This window comes from Gossypium arboreum, chromosome 8, assembly GCF_025698485.1.
Source record: "Gossypium arboreum isolate Shixiya-1 chromosome 8, ASM2569848v2, whole genome shotgun sequence".
Classification (NCBI taxonomy): domain Eukaryota; kingdom Viridiplantae; phylum Streptophyta; class Magnoliopsida; order Malvales; family Malvaceae; genus Gossypium; species Gossypium arboreum.
In genome coordinates, this window is record NC_069077.1 from 25,812,359 (window position 1) to 25,831,361 (window position 19,003).

The 19,003-nt window shown below is 31.6% G+C and overlaps 1 long non-coding RNA gene across 2 annotated transcripts; it reads left to right on the top strand.

The window, feature by feature from the left end:
• The first annotated feature begins 8,998 nt into the window (after positions 1–8,998).
• On the top strand, positions 8,999–10,173 carry LOC108468095 (uncharacterized). 2 transcript variants are annotated; one of them, XR_001868963.2, is made up of 4 exons: positions 9,000–9,232; positions 9,459–9,673; positions 9,786–9,853; positions 9,936–10,173. It is a non-coding gene; the product is annotated as an uncharacterized LOC108468095 (long non-coding RNA). The 2 variants fall into 2 exon arrangements; XR_001868962.2 differs by having other exon boundaries at positions 8,999–9,232; positions 9,459–9,853.
• Positions 10,174–19,003: the final 8,830 nt, after the last annotated feature.

A 19,003-nucleotide genomic window follows, 5' to 3' on the forward strand; every position in this document is an offset into this window, starting at 1 on the left:
CAAGCTGGTCTCATCTTGCATGGTATGTGATTTAAGGTCGCTTCTTATAATTTTTTATATTTTTAAAATTGTTACAATTTAGTCCAGCTAACCCGTATTTTCGTTTTTGAAATTGTTAAAGATTTTAGATTTTTCCATTGATGAATCTTAGTTATTTTTATGTTAAATAATGATTTTGTAGTCTTTATTTTTTAGGGCTATTTTGTAAAGTAATTTTATTTAATTTTTAGTTAAAGGATGAATTTGATAAAATATTAAAATTGATATTGAATTTTTGTGAATTGCGAATAATTTTGGATTGTATCAAAATAGAAATAAGTTCGGCTAGCATTGTGTATTTCAAAAAGTTTGATAAATTTAGAAATTCGAGTTTAGGGACTAAATTGCACAAAAGTTAAAATATTAGGGGTAATTTTATAATTTCACAATAAAGTGGGTTATAAGCTAGAATTAATGGTATTAAGTTAATTGGACTATTAATTAAATGAAAATTTTTATTAGATCAAGAAACAAATCAAATGGATTTAAACTAAGGAAACGCTAAGGTATCAGATTAGTCATTAGCTTCGATTTTACAACTGTTTTTGTCAAGGTAAATTCGTTTTTACAATTGATAAAGATGTGATAAATTATTATTATGGTTCAAATAGAGGAATTAATCAAATTAAATGATATAAGAGTTAATACTAATATATTTGGGGATTTTGAATTATAGATTGTCTATTTAAATGTTACTTTAATTAAAGTTCATGGTAATTCGATTATTGAATATAATTCACTCGAGTTTTATAATGTTGTTTCTAGTTAATGGAATTGTATATATATATATATATATATATGTGTGAGATATCTTTGGTTATTTATATAACAATGAGAATTGCAAGTATTATACATATATATATTTGAAATTAAGAAGAGATTGTTAATAGTAATTCTAGGATTTGAAATAAATTGTTTGTGAATGTAGCGAGTTCTATTGTATACAGAAATGAAGAAGTGCCCCTGTTTGCACGATTGTGCCCCTGTTCGCACTTTTTTGCCCCTGTATACACTTCGGTGTCCCTATTTGCACGATTGTGCCCTGGTTCGCACTTCAGCGCCCCTGTATACACTTCGATGTCCCTGTTTGCACGACTATGCCCTTGTTCGCACTTTGGTGCTCCTGTATACACTTTGGTGTCCTTTTTTGCACGTCTGTACCCCTAACTACACGTACGTGCCTATGTTCTGCATCTATGATGCCTCAGAAAATGGAGTGATGACCGAGTATGTGAACCGAGTACTAATGATTTAGACTAAATGATATGGATTGTTACATGGAATTGGTATGGTTACTCGAGTACTCAAGTTAAAATTACTAGTTCATCGGGCTATAGAAAGAGTTGAATTGCAATTTATTTATGTGCTTATATATTATGGCATAATTATAGTAATGGTAAGTGAAATATATTATAATGAGTTTATTAGTTACATGTATGGATTATTACTTTGAGAATATATGATTTATGGCATGAAAAAGTCCTTTGAAATGAATATTGTTTTGATGTATTTGGATTGAAGAGGTAACATTGGAGTTATATGGATGAATGATTTATATAGTGAAATTCTTTTCATGGTATGAGCGTGTAATTAAAGATTTACGAATATATGATATATAAAATTATCTATGATTTAACATAAGAATATGGAATTTATGGTAAGCTTAGTTAAAAGAAGACGAAGATACATGGTAGTCATATAATAGATGAATAGTGAAATTGAAATGTTTGATATATTACATGCCTTGTTTGGGCTAGATTTATATGTATACTACTTCACCTATTAACCTTGTGAAGTATAATGTATAGGAAAAGGAAATTTGGCCTATGATTAAATGAGTTTTCTCATGGTTGTTTAATTCGATGCATTTGGTAAGTTTAAGTTCTTTTATATGAGCTTACTAAACATTAGTTGATTATATAGTTTTCTTTGTTTTATAGATCACCAAAAAGCTCGAAAGGTTAGAATCTTTGTCGAAGCACGATCATACTATCCATCAATCCACTTTGGTAACTTTTGAATATATTGAATTGGTTATAAGTGGCATGTATAGGGTTGCGTGTTATTTTGGTATGATTTGAATGTAATAAGGTTTTAAGTGTTGTTTTGGTGGTTGGCTTGTTTTTGAATGGTGCCAAGTTCATTTTGGTTTATGTTTTTCGATGAAGGCTTGTAAATGATATGTCTTCATATGAGATGATAGTAACTATGCATACTCTCATGTAGGTAGAAAAAAGATGGTTGTTTGATATGTTTGTGATATGGCTTTTTGGTATGTATATGGTATGCTAAATAATGAAAATTATATTGTTGAATAGATTCAAAATTGATTGTAATTGTGGTACATATTGTTGGTACATTGGTTAGAACATATAGGATGATTGATTTGGTATATTATGAGTAAGTTTGGAATGAGTTTTGGTCTTATGAATGTTTGTGAAAATGGTGTGTATTGATGTGTAAGTTTTAACTTGTTTAAGGGGTTTAATTTGGAAGCACACAGCCTGGGACATTGGCTGTCACATGGCCATGTGCCACACATGGTCACCTCACATGGTCGTATGTGCTTTGTTAGTTTTAGTGTAGGTTTCGCACTGTTTGAGACACGGGTTGAGACATGACCGTAGGCATCAAGTTAATAAATTACACAGTATATGACACGGGATAGGGCACGATCATGTGTCCCTACTTCAAATGCTCACACAATCTGAACTGTGTCACACGACCTGGTCACACAACCGTGTGACCCATGTTTTCCAAATTTTCAAGTTTTTCCTAAAATTTATGTCTTAATTCCTTTTGATCCCTGATTACTTTCAAAATAATTTTAGGGCCTTGTAAACCTGGATTATGGCCCAAGTGAATATTTATTCTGTAAATTGATATATGTTTATAAATTAATTGAATTTTTGTTTTGACTCAAGATAGGTTGTTCTGTTTAGTTCTATAACACTACAATCCTTAATTCGACAACGGAGACGGGATATGGATGTTACAACCCTAAAATACAATAACAAACCTTACAAGTACAACAGTACTTCGTGAATCCCACTATAACCATACAATTATAGATACTTTGCAATCTGGTATGAATTTTTATGAGCCAACCATAGTTTGCACCATTTACTTCAGCCGATACCATCACCGTGTTATCATTTTTTTATACACCAATTATCATGCACTTATCATACTTAATCTTCCATATCTTGTTAACTGAGGAATCCTTCCAATCAATTCATGAATCTCTTATCCCATAATACTTACCTAAGAGAACATATCTTTAAAAACTACTTCCCACACCCCTTATCTTAACCCATGCTCTTATTTCAAACAACTGCCCACTAACAGAATCTTGGGTGGATAAATATATATGGCGGATACTTACGCAAAGTTTCATACCATTGGTTCACACTTAGATATACCCTGATCCATTTTTGTACACATATTCATATTGATAATTCACAAGGTATAACAACTAGTTGAGCTCCATATCCTGCTATTACAAAATCTCATAATTCACAATAACACTAACTCCAGTTCAGAATAATTTTAGAAGAAGATGTGATACCCCTTACTTTTCATACTAGCAAAACACCAAAACAAATACCCTTCTTGACATACAAATACACATCTCTTTTTCATGGAAAACCCTTAAAACTTTATTCAACTCTTATTCCAGAGTATATCAATACCTTATCTTGGTTATACTTATTACAAAACTACTAGAACTTGCTCATATCTTACCATAAATGCAGACATTCACATTTATAGCTTACCATATATTCTTGATAGTTTACACCACATAGAATTAGCAGAATACACCATACAAGCAATTAGATAGAACACGCCACTAAAGCGATCCATTTGGAATTTGCCACAAAGGCATCCCTTTCAAAGTTTTTCATAAAGGCTATTATTTTCAGAGTTCACTACAAAGGTTATTCTTAATTATCGTGTTTACGATATGGATTTTCCTAAACTCATATTACATGAGGTTTTTCCATCATCATCCTAGGACATGTAGAGAACTTTATCAGGTAATCACCATTCCTTAATTATTTTTCAGAGGGTGCCATGACCATGGATTTTTCCTTCAGAGTTTGTGTTTTCAATCCTAACGGACTCCATCAGACACCATCGCTGTGAACAGACACAAACTCTTTTAACAGACTCTTTATGCATTAACATAATCTAAATTCAACCTTTTACTTCACTAACATACACCCAAACAGAACACACCTCTCCTTCATACATATACGTACTCAGCCACACCTCAATGTTTCAATACTTGTATACCAATCATCACATACTATACTTTTCATGACTTTGGATCCAGAGTTTAATCAATTTCTTATAGGCATACTTCAAATATGAATAGTATACATGTAAGAGTTAAAATAAAAACTCACCTGATTCTCACCTATTACAGTTCAAAGCTCCAGATTTAGATATCCATCACAAACTAGTAGCAACCATTGCTTAGAAACATAATTTCACCATTAATACTCTCATACATGCAAATTAATTATCATTTCAATTGCTGACCATCTCATGCAAAAACCTTATACTTACAATCTTACTATTTATTTACCAAATACAGATTTATCCATTCAGTACTTAACATGTAGAATTGAAATACTTACCCTAATACGGAGTGATTAATGATTAAAAAAGAACCTTAGCCTCTAGATTATCGAGGTAGGATACATTTATATTTAAGGAAGGTTTCAGCATATACCACTTAAAAAAGAGGAAGAAAAAGAAAGAAGAACCCCTTTCAAAACATATTCTCACCTATAAATATGAATCATCTTACTTAGTGGAATTTAACAAATATCATGTGTATCAGAACTTGCCTTCTTATTGGCTTATAGTTTCTGAGAGAAATATAAATAAGTTCCCTTAATCAAACTTATCAGGCTAAACTATACAGTTGGTTTCTAACCAGATCTCTTAAAATCTAACTAGAACAGTATTCCATACAATTTAGGCATACTATACCTTTGGCGAATACTCATCTTATATTTCCCTTTTATCCCTTAACATGGATGTCTCCTTAATACATGGTAAAATATTATAAAATCAAATTTTTACTTACAATTATGGCAGATACTATACGCCCATACGTATACGCTAAAACAATCTTTTTGGCGGATAATGTTACGTTAGACATACTATTTACTACTATAAGCCGAAACTTTGGATTCGTCAGATCTGGGGTGTTACACATCAGCCCATGATTTGTCTTGTCTTTGACACCCTTGAGTATCGAACCAAAATTTTTTTTCTTGTTTCTGCTCATCACTCTCATTGACAGTAGAGAGCTTAGATCGCTTTGGGCAATCTTTTACCCTATCTGGGCTTTGATAAAAGTAGTAACTTATCGGGCCATTCTTCTCTCATGGCTTGCCTTACTTAGCTTTTTGGGTCTCGCCACCTTGTCTTTGTTTCCCCCACCATTACCTTTGGGTTTGAATTTAGGCTTGGAAGATTAAGACTTTTTCGATTTCTTAACATTTAGCTCAAGAAGCGATTTAGCAATGGTCATGGTTTTGGAGAGTTCTTCGACCCCCCAACATTATAGTCTTTACTTAACCCACGGCTTCAATCCATCCATGAAAAAGAAGAATGTTTCATCTTCACTCAGATTAGTGATTTGCATCATTAACTTACTAAATTGTTTCACGTACTCCCTAATTATGCCTTGTTGCGAAAACTGACGCAACTTAACCCAAGCCTCCTTCTTGACATATTCTGGGTAAAATTGTGCTTTAAACTCATCTGTGAACCTACGGCGCCACCATAACAAAACAACATCAGTGAGATAAAAAGAAGCAGTGTTTACCTTAGCACCGTTATCCTTGATGCCTATGTCATGAAAGTATTACTCAATCTCCCATAAGAATTTTTCCACATCCCTTGTAGATCTTGCCCCCTTGAACTTCTCCAGTTTGGGAGCGTCAACCTTATTGTTCGATGTTCCACCCAACACTCCTTTTCCCACATCAACACAACACAAAACAAGCTCTCCCTCAAGCTCCTCAATCTTTGTGTGCAACTCCGCCATTGTGGCTTCGTTATCTGCCTTTATTTCCATCATAATAGCTTCAAGAGTCTTATTATTTTTCGCCAGCTTCACCACATTGAGGAAAGCTTGCAATGCATCCATATTAGAACTAAGGGCCTCTGCCACATACTCCTTAATTTGCTCATTCTCTAAGCCAAGCTCCTCTATATGTCCCCCCATCATCTCGAGAGTTTCTTTAATGTCCCCTATGGACTCGTTAAGATTGACCACTCGGCCTTCTAGTGCTGACAGCATATCCCTCGAACAGCTAGCTTTCCTGGCCCTTCCACAGGTTTCCATTGGTTCAACTTGTTCGGCAACTTCTTTCGACATCTTTTAATAGTGCCTTTGCAACCTTAGCTCAAATACCAACTGTCACGGGGCTAGAACTTTAGTCTCACAATCTCTGTGGTATTAGGCGATTTCTTCGCTTCAAAGTGTAAACTCGAAATTATAAAGGATTCTTCTAGTAATTTTTACCACCTTTTTACTTAAAAATAATATTAATCTTGAGTATTTGTTAATTAATTAAGTGGATTTTTCTTAAATGTTAATAATGGACATGAATTTATAAAGTATGTGAATTTGTGCCTTTTTTATATGCTTTTTTGCATAAAATTGCAGTATTTCATGTTATGTATTAATATGTCAAATTTACTCATGCAATGGGACCATAAAGTTGAGTTTATTATAATGTTCCATGTACATGAGATATTATTCTCATTTGTTGGATGGCAAGACCAAACTTAATGGGTCATCAAGATGCCACCCTAACCCAATAAAAAAAATGATATATGTTGGTCAAGTCTACAAGCTAGTTGGGTTATTAACAGTCCAGTTCAAGAGAAGAGAGGCCCAACAAGAAATCAATTTTGGGGCAATTATTTGAAGTTCCTCACAATTGGAAAGACATAGGAAATTGGTACACAAGATTTACTTGAGAAACCGTCCACCCCTTGCATGATTTAAGCATGAAACATGCTTGAATCAAGCAACCAAATAACCTTCTCTTCCACATATTATGGTTGGCTATAGGAAGGAGAAATCTAAGGGATTGTTGTTGTTATTTTTAGTAAACTTTCCTACCTTCTTCAAGTATAAATACCACACCTATTTCACCTTTTCAATCATCCCTTACTCATCCCTTCATCCCTCATTTTCACAATATTATTCATTCCCTCTCTTGTTCTCTTCATTCACTACACCTATCATTCCATTTTTCCTTAAGTTTTTAGCTAGCAAAAGCTATGAAGAGATCATCTCTTGCCAACTAACTTGAGAAGCCATTAGCAAAGGTGCAACAGGAGGAGCAGAAGAAAACACCTTCAATTAAAGTCAGCGAGACTGCCGACTTGAAATAGAGTTTATTCTTCTCTTACTTGTTGATTTAAATTAATTATGTTTGCAATGTGTTTTGTGATCTTCACATCAACAATGGTAGCTTAAATTTGTTTAGCTAGGTTAATTGCATTAATTCAATGAGATTTGTTTAATTCATGTTTAAAGTGTTTGAAGTGCATGCTTAATATAGATCCTAACCCGACTAAATTGAAGGTTCATAATAACTTTAACTAGGTCTATTATCTTGCATAGTTTTTAAGTTTATGTTATTAAACTGTTTCAAATCTAACCTGTCCCTGTTACTTCACATAAGTACTAAGAAACCCTTAGTTTAATATAATCAGTAAAATGCATATTTCACTAAGTAAAAAAGATTTCGAAAGGACTTAATTTAGTTTCCAAACTCATGAAAGATCAAGTTACCATGAAATATTTTTCGAACACTATTAAGCATGATGAAAATTAATCAAGTTGATTAATGTAGTTATCCTGTCTATTCATGTTATTGATTGTTGAAGTTGTGTTTCTACTACTAAATTCATTCATATATTTAGATAATTTTCATACTTAGATTAAAATTGCATTAGGGATCAATTTTGCATCTAGTTTAATCATCACCACTCAAATTATTGTGTTTTTATCACCAAATTGTTAACTTATAATTTTACAACTAATCGATTAACATGCACAATCCTCCATTTACTTACTTATTACTTGAACGACTGTGTATACTTGCACAAATTGAGCGTTACAAAAACACCTAAGTCAACCTAACTCCCAACAATTGAGGATTCAAACAGAATTCCTCCAATGTACCAACGCAAAGTGAAAGTAACTCAAAGATGAAAGAACTTGAAAGATGAACAAAGCCACAGAAAAACGAAAAGCATTAGAGAGAATGTTTGAGTGAATGCTCTTAAGAATTCTATTACTCAAAACTGAAGTGATTTACAATGAGAGGGAGAGGCCTCTATTTATATTTAAGCCTCCCCAAATTCAACTATACAGATTAAAGTACATCAATGGCTAAGATTAAAAGCTATCTACAAAATCAGATATCTAAGATTACATAATCATATCTTCTAATATTACAAAAGTCATATCCAAGATTGCATATCTTTAAAGATTACGCTCTATATTTTCTATGATTTGTAGATGAGCCTTCAATCTCTACAAGCAATGGACCAATCCAGTTGAGCCAAATTACCTCCTTTGAACATGATGGATCACACAAGTGTGTCGTGGTTGCAGGCTCTCATGCGTAACCCATGACAGTAAGCTTTTTTTTATGTTCGCCAAGTTGACATGCATTTTGTTATTTTCACTTTTCTTTTTTACCCTTACATACTAGCGTGTGGCAATTCATATTAAAAATTAAATATATGTATCTTGTCTATTTTTTTATCCAGATTTTTTTTCAATTATAATTTTATTCAACTTTTAAAATTTTGAAATAATCATATTGGACTTTTTACTATCAAAACAAACCCAAAGAATCCAAACCAAACAAAAATCATGTCTTTAACCACGGCCCAAATAAATCAAGGCATGTCTGTCAAAAGTGGAAAAAAAAAAAAGCAAAATATCATTCTAGAATTATATCCAGTCACAATGAATAAACTGGCAACCATCTTCATTTCTGAAAACAACATTTCCATGTCGATTCCAGTTCCCCGAGGTGACCAAATGATGCTACCAAAATGAAACCCCAGATCTCAGCATCTTCTCCATCGATTGAGTTCCTTCCGATCCCTATTCAAGCTCCCTTTCTCTTTGTATTTCCAGGTAAATTTCTTCTCCCCGCTTTAAGCTCTCATTTGCGATTAAATGTGCCATCTAATTCACTGATCTTTGAGTATACTTGAATCGAATTCTTTGAAAGTTAAATGCAAACTATTTGATGTCTTTGATATAAGCCCTAATTTCTGATTTATCAACACTATTGGACTAACATTTCTTGATAATCGTTAATGCATCACCTTCTATTTCAATCCTCCTCACTCTCATTTAGATCCCCAATCTCACTGCCCGAGTGCATGCACAACCTTCAGCAGTAAACGGAGATGTAATCTCTTTCCCAAAGTTGCATGTGAAACCACGCCTCTATTGTTTCTAGCAACCAACCAAGATGTCGATCGGAACTGATGGCGATTGTAGGCCAAGTTAAAGTTAATGCGAACAAACCCATCCTCTGGAGGTCTCCAAGTCACAGACATATTCTGTTTAGTTAGATTCCTAGCCTCCAACTCTTCAATTTCCTAGATATATTTGAAAATCTGTTCAGCTATTCCTCTACCCGAAGTATATTTTCATTCGTCTACTCTTCTATTTCTTTCAGTCGAGATTACCCATATCGCGCAACAAAAGAATTGGCATTGATAGCTCGAGGCTCTTTGAAACACCCAGGTAAGCTAATCTCATTCTTCTAGATTAACCTCCGAAATGACCCACTCAAGATTTAATTGTTTCCATACTTCAATTGATACAGGGTAGTCTCTAAAAACATGGCCAGTGGTCTCCACCCCCTCTTTTACTTGGGCAGATTATGTTCACTCGCAGCTTTTTATGTTGTTGATTAACTAGAGTTGGTAGAAAATTTCAGGAAACTTTCCATAGGGTAATTTTATGTTTTGCCGTAAGCTTAAGGGTCCAAAGTCTTCTGTAAAATTTAATCATGTCATTCTGTAACTCAATAGAATTATGATTAGTTGTATGTTCAAGTAAAAGTTTGTATCCACTCCTAACCGAGTACTCACCAGAAGGCTCACCCCTCCAAACCACTAAATCATCATGTTCCACCAAAGCTAAAGGGATCCTCAAAATTCTTTTCGCATCCAGCTCAGAAAAGGCATCTTCAACAACTCCAACTTTCGATGTTCTGGTACAACTATCAATTAAGTCGGAAACCTTTGTAACAATTTCTGATAACCCCATGAATTAAATAATTTTCAGCTCCTGGGATCCAAGCATCATCCACAATAGAAATCTTATCCCCCTTCTCCACCCGCTAACAAAGCCCCTTCTCATAGAGTCCCTTTACTACCCAAATACTCTGCCAAGTATAGGAAGGTAGATTCCCTAACCTTGCTTCCCAAAAAATCACAATTTGGATAGTATTTAGCCTTTAACACTCGTGCTAACAAAGAATTCTTATTACAAATTAGGGGCCAACCCTGTTTTGCTAACAACGCGAGATTAAATTTTGCATCCTCCCCTTTCTTTTAATTCACATAAACCATTCCAATCACACCAATGTAGACCCATTTTACTATGACCTCTTTGGAACCAAAATTAAGCCATTATGCTTTCTAAGTCTCTACAAAGCGATTTCGATAAAAAAAACCACGTCAAAGAATAAGTCGAAATGGCTTGTAGGACAGCTTTAATGAATACTTCCTTCCCCCTTAATACAAAAATCTGGTGCTCCAATTATCTATCTTCTACTTGACTCTATCTTTTAAAGTTTGAAAAGCTAGCCTTTTTAGTCTTCCCTCCATATTTGGAAGTCCAAGATATCACTCTGGATTATTCGAAGCCCTAACACCTAAGATTCTCGAGACTGATGGCTTCTCACTCTCGGTAGTATTTGTACTGAAAAAAGTTGTAGACTTATCATAATTTATGCACTGACCTGAACTATTCTCATATTCCTTAAGAACCTCCTTCGAAACCAGTGCTCCTCTCCCATTTGCTTAACCAAACACGACACAATCATTAGCAAAAAGCAAATGTGAAATTTGTGGTCCTCTTCGATTTACCTTGGCCCTTTTTAGCAAACCATCGCTGACCACCAATTTCATTACATATAAAAAATTAAGGAATGGACTCAAAGGGTCCCATTGTCGTAGCTCTCTGCTTGGTTGAAAAGCCTTCATAACATGCCCATTGATGATCACCAAATACTTAATTGATGAGATACATTGCGTAATAAGCTCAATCCATGACAAAGCAAACCCTATCCTTTTCATCATAACTTGAAGAAAAACCCATTCAACCCTATCGTATGCATTTCTCATGTTTAACTTTAAGGCCATAAAGCCCTTTTTGCCAACCCTTTTTTGTTTAAAAGATTGTAAAACCTCATAGGCAAATAGCACATTATCATAAATCAGCCTCCCAAGCACAAAAGCACTTTGAGCACTCTCAATACAATCATCTAACACTCTTTGAAACCTATTAGCTCATTCAACTTTTAAATTTAATCATAAGGGTTTAGTCTTATATATTTATATAATTTCTAACTCATATTTATTTTCAATTGTTATTCATATTTTACGAAAAATTAAAAAATATAAAAATTAAGATAAAAATTTAAAATTAGTTTATATTATAAAATAAAAAGATAAAAAGTAAAGAACAAAGAGAACGGAAGATCAAAGAGAGAATGTATTTTATTAATCAATCGAAATATTTACAAAGCTTCTCCAAAATCTCTATTTATAGGCATAAGAAGTATAAATGAAATAGAGATTTACTTCTAATGACTATTAAAATAGTACATTAAAACTTACCTTGATCTTGAAGGACATCTACTTAATAAGATATTCATAACACTCCCCCTTGGATGTCCATTGGTAGATAATATGTTTCATTAAAACCTTACAAAGATAAAAACCCTGCGGAAAAAAATTCCTAGTGAAGGAAAAAGTGTAACCTCCCAAAATCGGCCTAGACGTTATGGCTAGATTGAGAAGGTTACATTAGCCATCGAAATGGCTAAGCTAACTTACATTATTTTTGAAGACTTTAAATAAACTCACTTTAGAGAAAACTATAGTTGTACTTTGAGTTAGTTTAAAAGCATTCATTCATTAGGTCGTGTATGCTTAGGATTCATTTTATTGTTGATAGTGTTGTTTTAGAAAAACCGTTTGTTTGTCATTCTTCTTTAAAAAAAACTCGATGTTAAACTAATGTAGCTGAAATTAGGGAATAATGTCAAATTTTACTTAAGCCCGATGTCATGCATTTTTCGGTTATAATGCTTGATTAATCCATACATGTAAAAGGCCCCAAATAAAAATCTACTAAGCCACAAACTAGAAATAATTAAAAATTACAAACCAAAACCAATAAAGACTTAATAATACTTATTAAGAAAAATAATCTAAGGTCCAAGGTGATTCTTCGAATGCCAAGTCTGATCCTAATTTCGAGGTTTACTTGGAAAGTTAAAAACTATTAGGGGTGAGCTTATGAAAAGCTCAGTGTGAGTCAAACAATTATTTAAACAAACATAAATATCGAATATAGTGAAAAAGATTAGCTTTAACAGAAGAAAATAGAACCATTATAGAAATTTCATATCATTACATAGCCATTATCAATATTGATGTCAAACGGTGTATAAGCATGAGTCATCATTTATTCGAAGAACAATCATTAATTTTAATACCATTCAATGCAATGCAATACAACACATATCATATATCAATAACATTCAAATATGTGGTGAGCATGATGCAATACAAAAAGGCTCTTACCAATACCATCCGCTACACACCACGAGTTTCCCCAGAACCCATCATCCGAACTTCAAAATATTATGGGCTTAAGCCCATTGTGGTTAAAATCACTGTAACAATATGCAGTAAATTCTGCCAGTAAAAATACAAATAAGCTGCCAATAAAAATGCAATAAATCACCATTCTCCTCGGTACTCTAGGTGCAATGCATTGACTACGAATAATGTGGACTTAATATGCTATCTGTACTCTACGGAACTCCTTCGTCAACCACAAAATCCCAACCCAATGCATATATAATATGCCACACAATCTCACACATAATCATTTCTCAATACTTTTCACATTCATTTGACATGCTCAGCATGTCCTCAATAATCACATTCTTTCAGTAAATGGAAACAGTGATCAAATCTTTCAAATTAACATTGTGTTGGTATCAATCAATATCATTCAATTTCACATACTTTATGGATTTTCATTGAGCATAAATAGCACCTTTTTCAGTACACAATATAACAAATATCTCATGCGTTTAAATCACACATAAGCCTAATATCTCAACACATTATATCATTCAGTCAAACATTCTCATATCTCATAACTCAGATATGCAATTACAAACTCAATCAAACATTCATACTATCAAACTAGCAATTTTGCCAACATGTCAATCTTTTAAGGCTCGAAACATACCTGGTTCGACCACTCACAAAATCAATAATTTGGTTATTAAGCCAATCTAATCAGGAATCTAATTTATCAAATATAACATGATATTTAACATTTTCAAATAATTTTATGAGTTTAGGACCCACACCTTATTCTTCGTTTCCTCGCAACATACTAGCGAATCATCCAATTTTCCTTAATAATTCCTTAAACGAACACTGTATCGATGCAAATCGTACATACAATTGTTCTTCACCTTTACGAATGATTTGGGACGTTTTCAAATGGCCAATCGTTCAAGAACGTTTTTCCCCAAGCTAGTCGAGAAAAAGGTAATGACACTTTCTTGGCAATGTTTGAGATCGATCTTGGAGTTCAAGATTTTAGATTTGGGGTTGATTTTAATGAGGAAAAATGATAGCAATATGGTGGAGAATATTTAACAAATCTTGTGGCAAAAAAGAAAAAAAAAAGAAAAAAGAAAGAGATGATAAAACTAGGTGTAAGCAATGACAACAATGGAGGAAAGGAAAAAAATTAAAATCAAAGAGAAGGAGAGAATGAGACGAACGGCTAGGGCAATGAGGAGAGGATTAAACGGTTATTATTAGTGAAAAATTAATATTTATATCTAGGTTAACTAGGCTTGGATGGCCTACACATTAAAACAATGGGTTTTTGTCAAAAAAATTAAATTATTTTTATGGGAATGGAATTGAAGTTAGGACCTCAAGGATAAATTCACTAATGTTTAACCATCAAACTAATAACTCATTCTTGATATAATTTTGAAATATTTATTTTTAAAAAATAAGACATGTCACAAACTAAGGTTTAAGGAAAAGTTTGCAAAATAATAAAAATGGTGAGAGAGAAGAGATTTGGACTTAGGTTTCAAGGAACATTTCACTAACACTTAACCAAAAAATTAATACCTCATTTTTTCCTAAAAATGTATAGATAATCTCAAAATTTTAAGCATGACCACTCTCTCTCAATTCACAAACCTAATTTTACTAACCCCAAATTTTTGGGATATTAAAAAGAGTACATATATCTATAATACACATAATCTACTACCTTATTAAAAACCTTACCAAGAAAATCTAATAGGATAAAACCTTGATTAAGGGAAAAAGAGTATAGCGCGTATTTACTTCCCCTCATGAAAACATCACATAAAATCTCATATTCTATGTATTCAATCTTGAATACTAGTTTTTCAAATGACCATTCATTTTTATCAACATTCTTTTGAAAGTCATGAGTGAGGGAAAATTTTGGGGCAAATATATTTTGATCTCTTTAGGAGTTTCAACAATAATCATAACAAATTTTAATCATGATCCCTCTATAAAATTACAAATAGGTATTTTGGATCATTTTATAATCCTTTCAACTACTATTGACTAAGCTCAATTTACCACATATGTTTAATTATTTCAATTCATATAAATGAACAATTTCTCGATAATTTTAATATGCTTCTGGCATTCTAAATCCTTTAAGGATTTTATTATAAACTTTACTATATAGTGATTCATAAAAGGTTGTAACAACAATCATTAGACACAAGTTAAATTTTTTATGAACTGTTAGTTTAATAATATATCTAAAGGTTATTGCATCCACCATAAAAGAATATTATATCTTTTCGTAATCAATGCCAGAACTTAGCAAAAACTTCTTATTTTATTTCGTTTTACAAAACTACTTCATTTGCACCCTCACTGGCTTTATACCTTTAGATATTTGGACTATTGGTCCAAAAACTCCACAAGTTTAATTGTACTTGAGTTACGTCTTTCTATTTGACCAATTTACTCCATATCTATATTTCTCAATAGATTTATTCAAGATCCTCCTTTTATTTCATTGTTTCAATAATATTGCATATAAAACCATTGCTAATCATTTTTATTATCGGTTTGACATTTTCTCAAATTGACATAACTTATCGAGATCTCTTATTTTTATTATTTTAATCTTCAGTTTCAAGTACCTGAATCTCTTCTAGAGTTTTACTTATTAGTTATGTGTTGGGTCTCTTCTAGAGTACCCGCCTCCACTATATGACCATCTAAAAGAATTTTCATCTTTGGAATCGATCAATCTATTATTTATTCTAAATAATTGACCTACTGGAACTTTGATTCAAATTAAAATATTAGATGTTATATAACACGTGGTTAATCTCATTAAGCTTGTAAATACATTTGGCAGTTAACTTGTAATGAGTTATCCTTATTGAACTTATTACAAGTTATTATTTCTCTTTTCCTAATGTAGGGAAAACTATCAAATCAAAATAGTAATCACAAATCATGTCATACTAATAGTAATCACAAATCATGTCATACTGAATCTCCAATACCTTCAAAACATTTAATAATTCAAATAGACTTGTAATTAATATATATTCCTAACTTTCTTTGATGATTCATTCATATTTGTGCGTTGTGATGGAGCAATTGGAATATAGACACATATACAAAAATTTAAAGGTGAGAAATATTTAGCTTTTGGCTAAAAATCAATTATAATGGGGAGTATTTATAACTTATTGGCTTGATGCGTAAAACACATAAATCAACATAATCTCATGTTGAAATAGGAAGTTTAGTTCTCATAAGTAATGGTTTAAACATTAATCAGAGGTGTTCAATCAATAATTTCTCTAAACCATTATGCGCATAAATAAAAAACTTTTACAAAAGTTTTTCAAACTCAATCAATAAAAGATTGAGATATGAACTCATCAGTATTAGCAAGATGAATTGTCTTAATTGCATGATCTGAAATTAATTATTTAAACAAGCAATCTTACAAACGACAGGTTGCAAGTTGATAACATATACGTGATTATTTTTTAGATGCATCTACCAAAATCATATAATATCACAACTATCCACATGGTAGATTAATGAACCCATATTCATTTAAAAAATGTAAGACATTAAATTTCAACTTTAGCTAGTGAGTTTATAACAATCAATTTTCATTGAGAACAAACAAAAAATGAGAATTCTTTAAATTAAAGAATTATCTAGTTCTGTAATAAATGTCTATATGAATTCTCAATTAATTTTCGCATCATATATGATCCAAGATGGTCTAACTGGTCCCGCCAAGTAGTAAATGCATTTGTATCAGTAAACTTCTGGTTTACTTTAACATGCGTTTCAATTGTACTAAATTGTAACAAATTGATAATTTTACTATCATTTCTTTTATTTTGTATCCACATATAAGTACTATTGTGACATTTACTACCAGAAATGTCGAAATCAATGTGAAGTCTATAATGTCACTAAGTCAATAAATATAATTTCCAAATAATTATATTCAATATCCACTTCAGGGAATATGCTAAAATCTTCAAATGCAGGGCATTTAGTCTAGTGGTATGATTCTCATTTCGGATACGAGAAGTCTTGATTTCGATTCAAAATGCTTTTAAAACCTTTTTAACAAGAGTTTTTCATAATCAGTTAACTACCAAGAATAATTATTTGAGCCATGCATAGAAACAAGTCTATACTAAATATATCAATAAATGTCACATCTCAAACATAAAATATGACGTAATGAAAACTAGCAAAATTTTTTCATAACCATCATCATAAACATACATGAAATTTAATTCAAAATCCATTCATTCTAGCTTATAGAACTTTTCATTTACAATTACTCGTCTTATTTCTCTAAATAATTAACAAATGGAAAAATATAAAATGTATGAACTACTACCTTTAACAATTCTTTGAACTAAATCAAATCTAAATAACCATAAAATTCATTGGTTTGTTAACATAAATTTGTATGCTAGATATGTTTTAATCAAATATGTTATTTAATTATAAAACCTACTATAATGATATAAATAAATAAGTTAATATTCATTTTCATGAACAAATGAGATGCTTAAATAATATGTAATACATGTTATCAAAACTTAAAAAGAAGATCATTTCAAAATATTTAAACCATATATCAAGTTGATTTAATATTTAAAGACGCACCTTTTTTTTTGTTGTTCTACGTTGAGTCTTGACGATAAAAAGTAAGCAAATTAAACTTCAGTAGTAGACTTTGAATCCAATCAAAATCTATTAATAGTAAACTTTGAAATTGTCTCTCTTCTTAAAAAGTTATTGGAAATTATTGTTCTTTTCTTGCGTTCTTCATTTTTCCACTTTGAGAAAGTTTATTATGACAATCCCCCATGACTATTATTATAATCCAATTTACTACATCCATATTAAAGATTATGACTTTCAAATTTATTACATATTGTTACATTCTCTTCGAGGAATGGCTAGATTTCGTGGTTAAAAACTTTTGTTCAATCATAAGCAAAAACAATTTTCATAATATTACTACCGTAGAAGCACATTTGAATCGTGGAAAGTTGAACAAGTTCTCTCTTGCAAGGTTCTCATCAGTAATATTTTTCCACGTAATTTTAATTGAGAACTTATTCTGAATACTGTAGAGTTATACTCACAGTTTTAAAAAACTTATAACTTCAGGTGCATCCAACCATGACGATCTTTAGATAGATTTACCATATTCTATTACTCATAAGTAGATCTTTCATAGTCAAATATTTTACTTTCAACCCCTTAACGGGGATGATGACAAAAGAAGATCACAAAGATAGTCACGATCAATTCAATTTAAAACAAGAGTAATAAATATAAATCAATAACTCAATCCTCTTTTGATTTATATGAAAAATAATTTTTTTCTCCATTCAAAATCCCAATATGATATCCATTATAATGAATACATTTTAAAACTAATGCATTAACATCACAAATTTTGTACTTTTTAGATATTGATATGTTAGCTCTTCTGGAGCTTTCAACTAATTTTGTACTAATAAATATTAGAGTAATATTTGTTTGTTTCAATACCAAATAAGATAAATATGTTCTATCTGTAATGATAGAATTCATTACTACATTCTCATATCCTTCCTCAAAGAATATTAACAAAAACAAAATATCTGGGCATACGCCACATATGTGGCCAATAATCTTCATACGCCACATATGTGGTCAATAATCTTTTATATCACATTGATAACATAGGTTATCTTTTACCCTTTGAAGAGTTATCTTGAGAACTCTCATTGTTCTCTTATTTATTACTATGTTCTCACTTTTAGTTGTCCATGATTATATTTTTTATTTTCTTTATGTTTGCATTCATTTCGGGGAATGTAACAAATCTAGTAGGACAGATTTCTAAACGCCTCTATTGATTCTTTATTTCATAATCACTAATCGTAAAACATACGTGGATTTCAAATCAAAATCTATCTATTATGATTAGTCTCCAATTATAATAAACATGATATAATAAATAAATCATAGTAAAATATATTTGAGATTCTTTAACTTCATTATTATC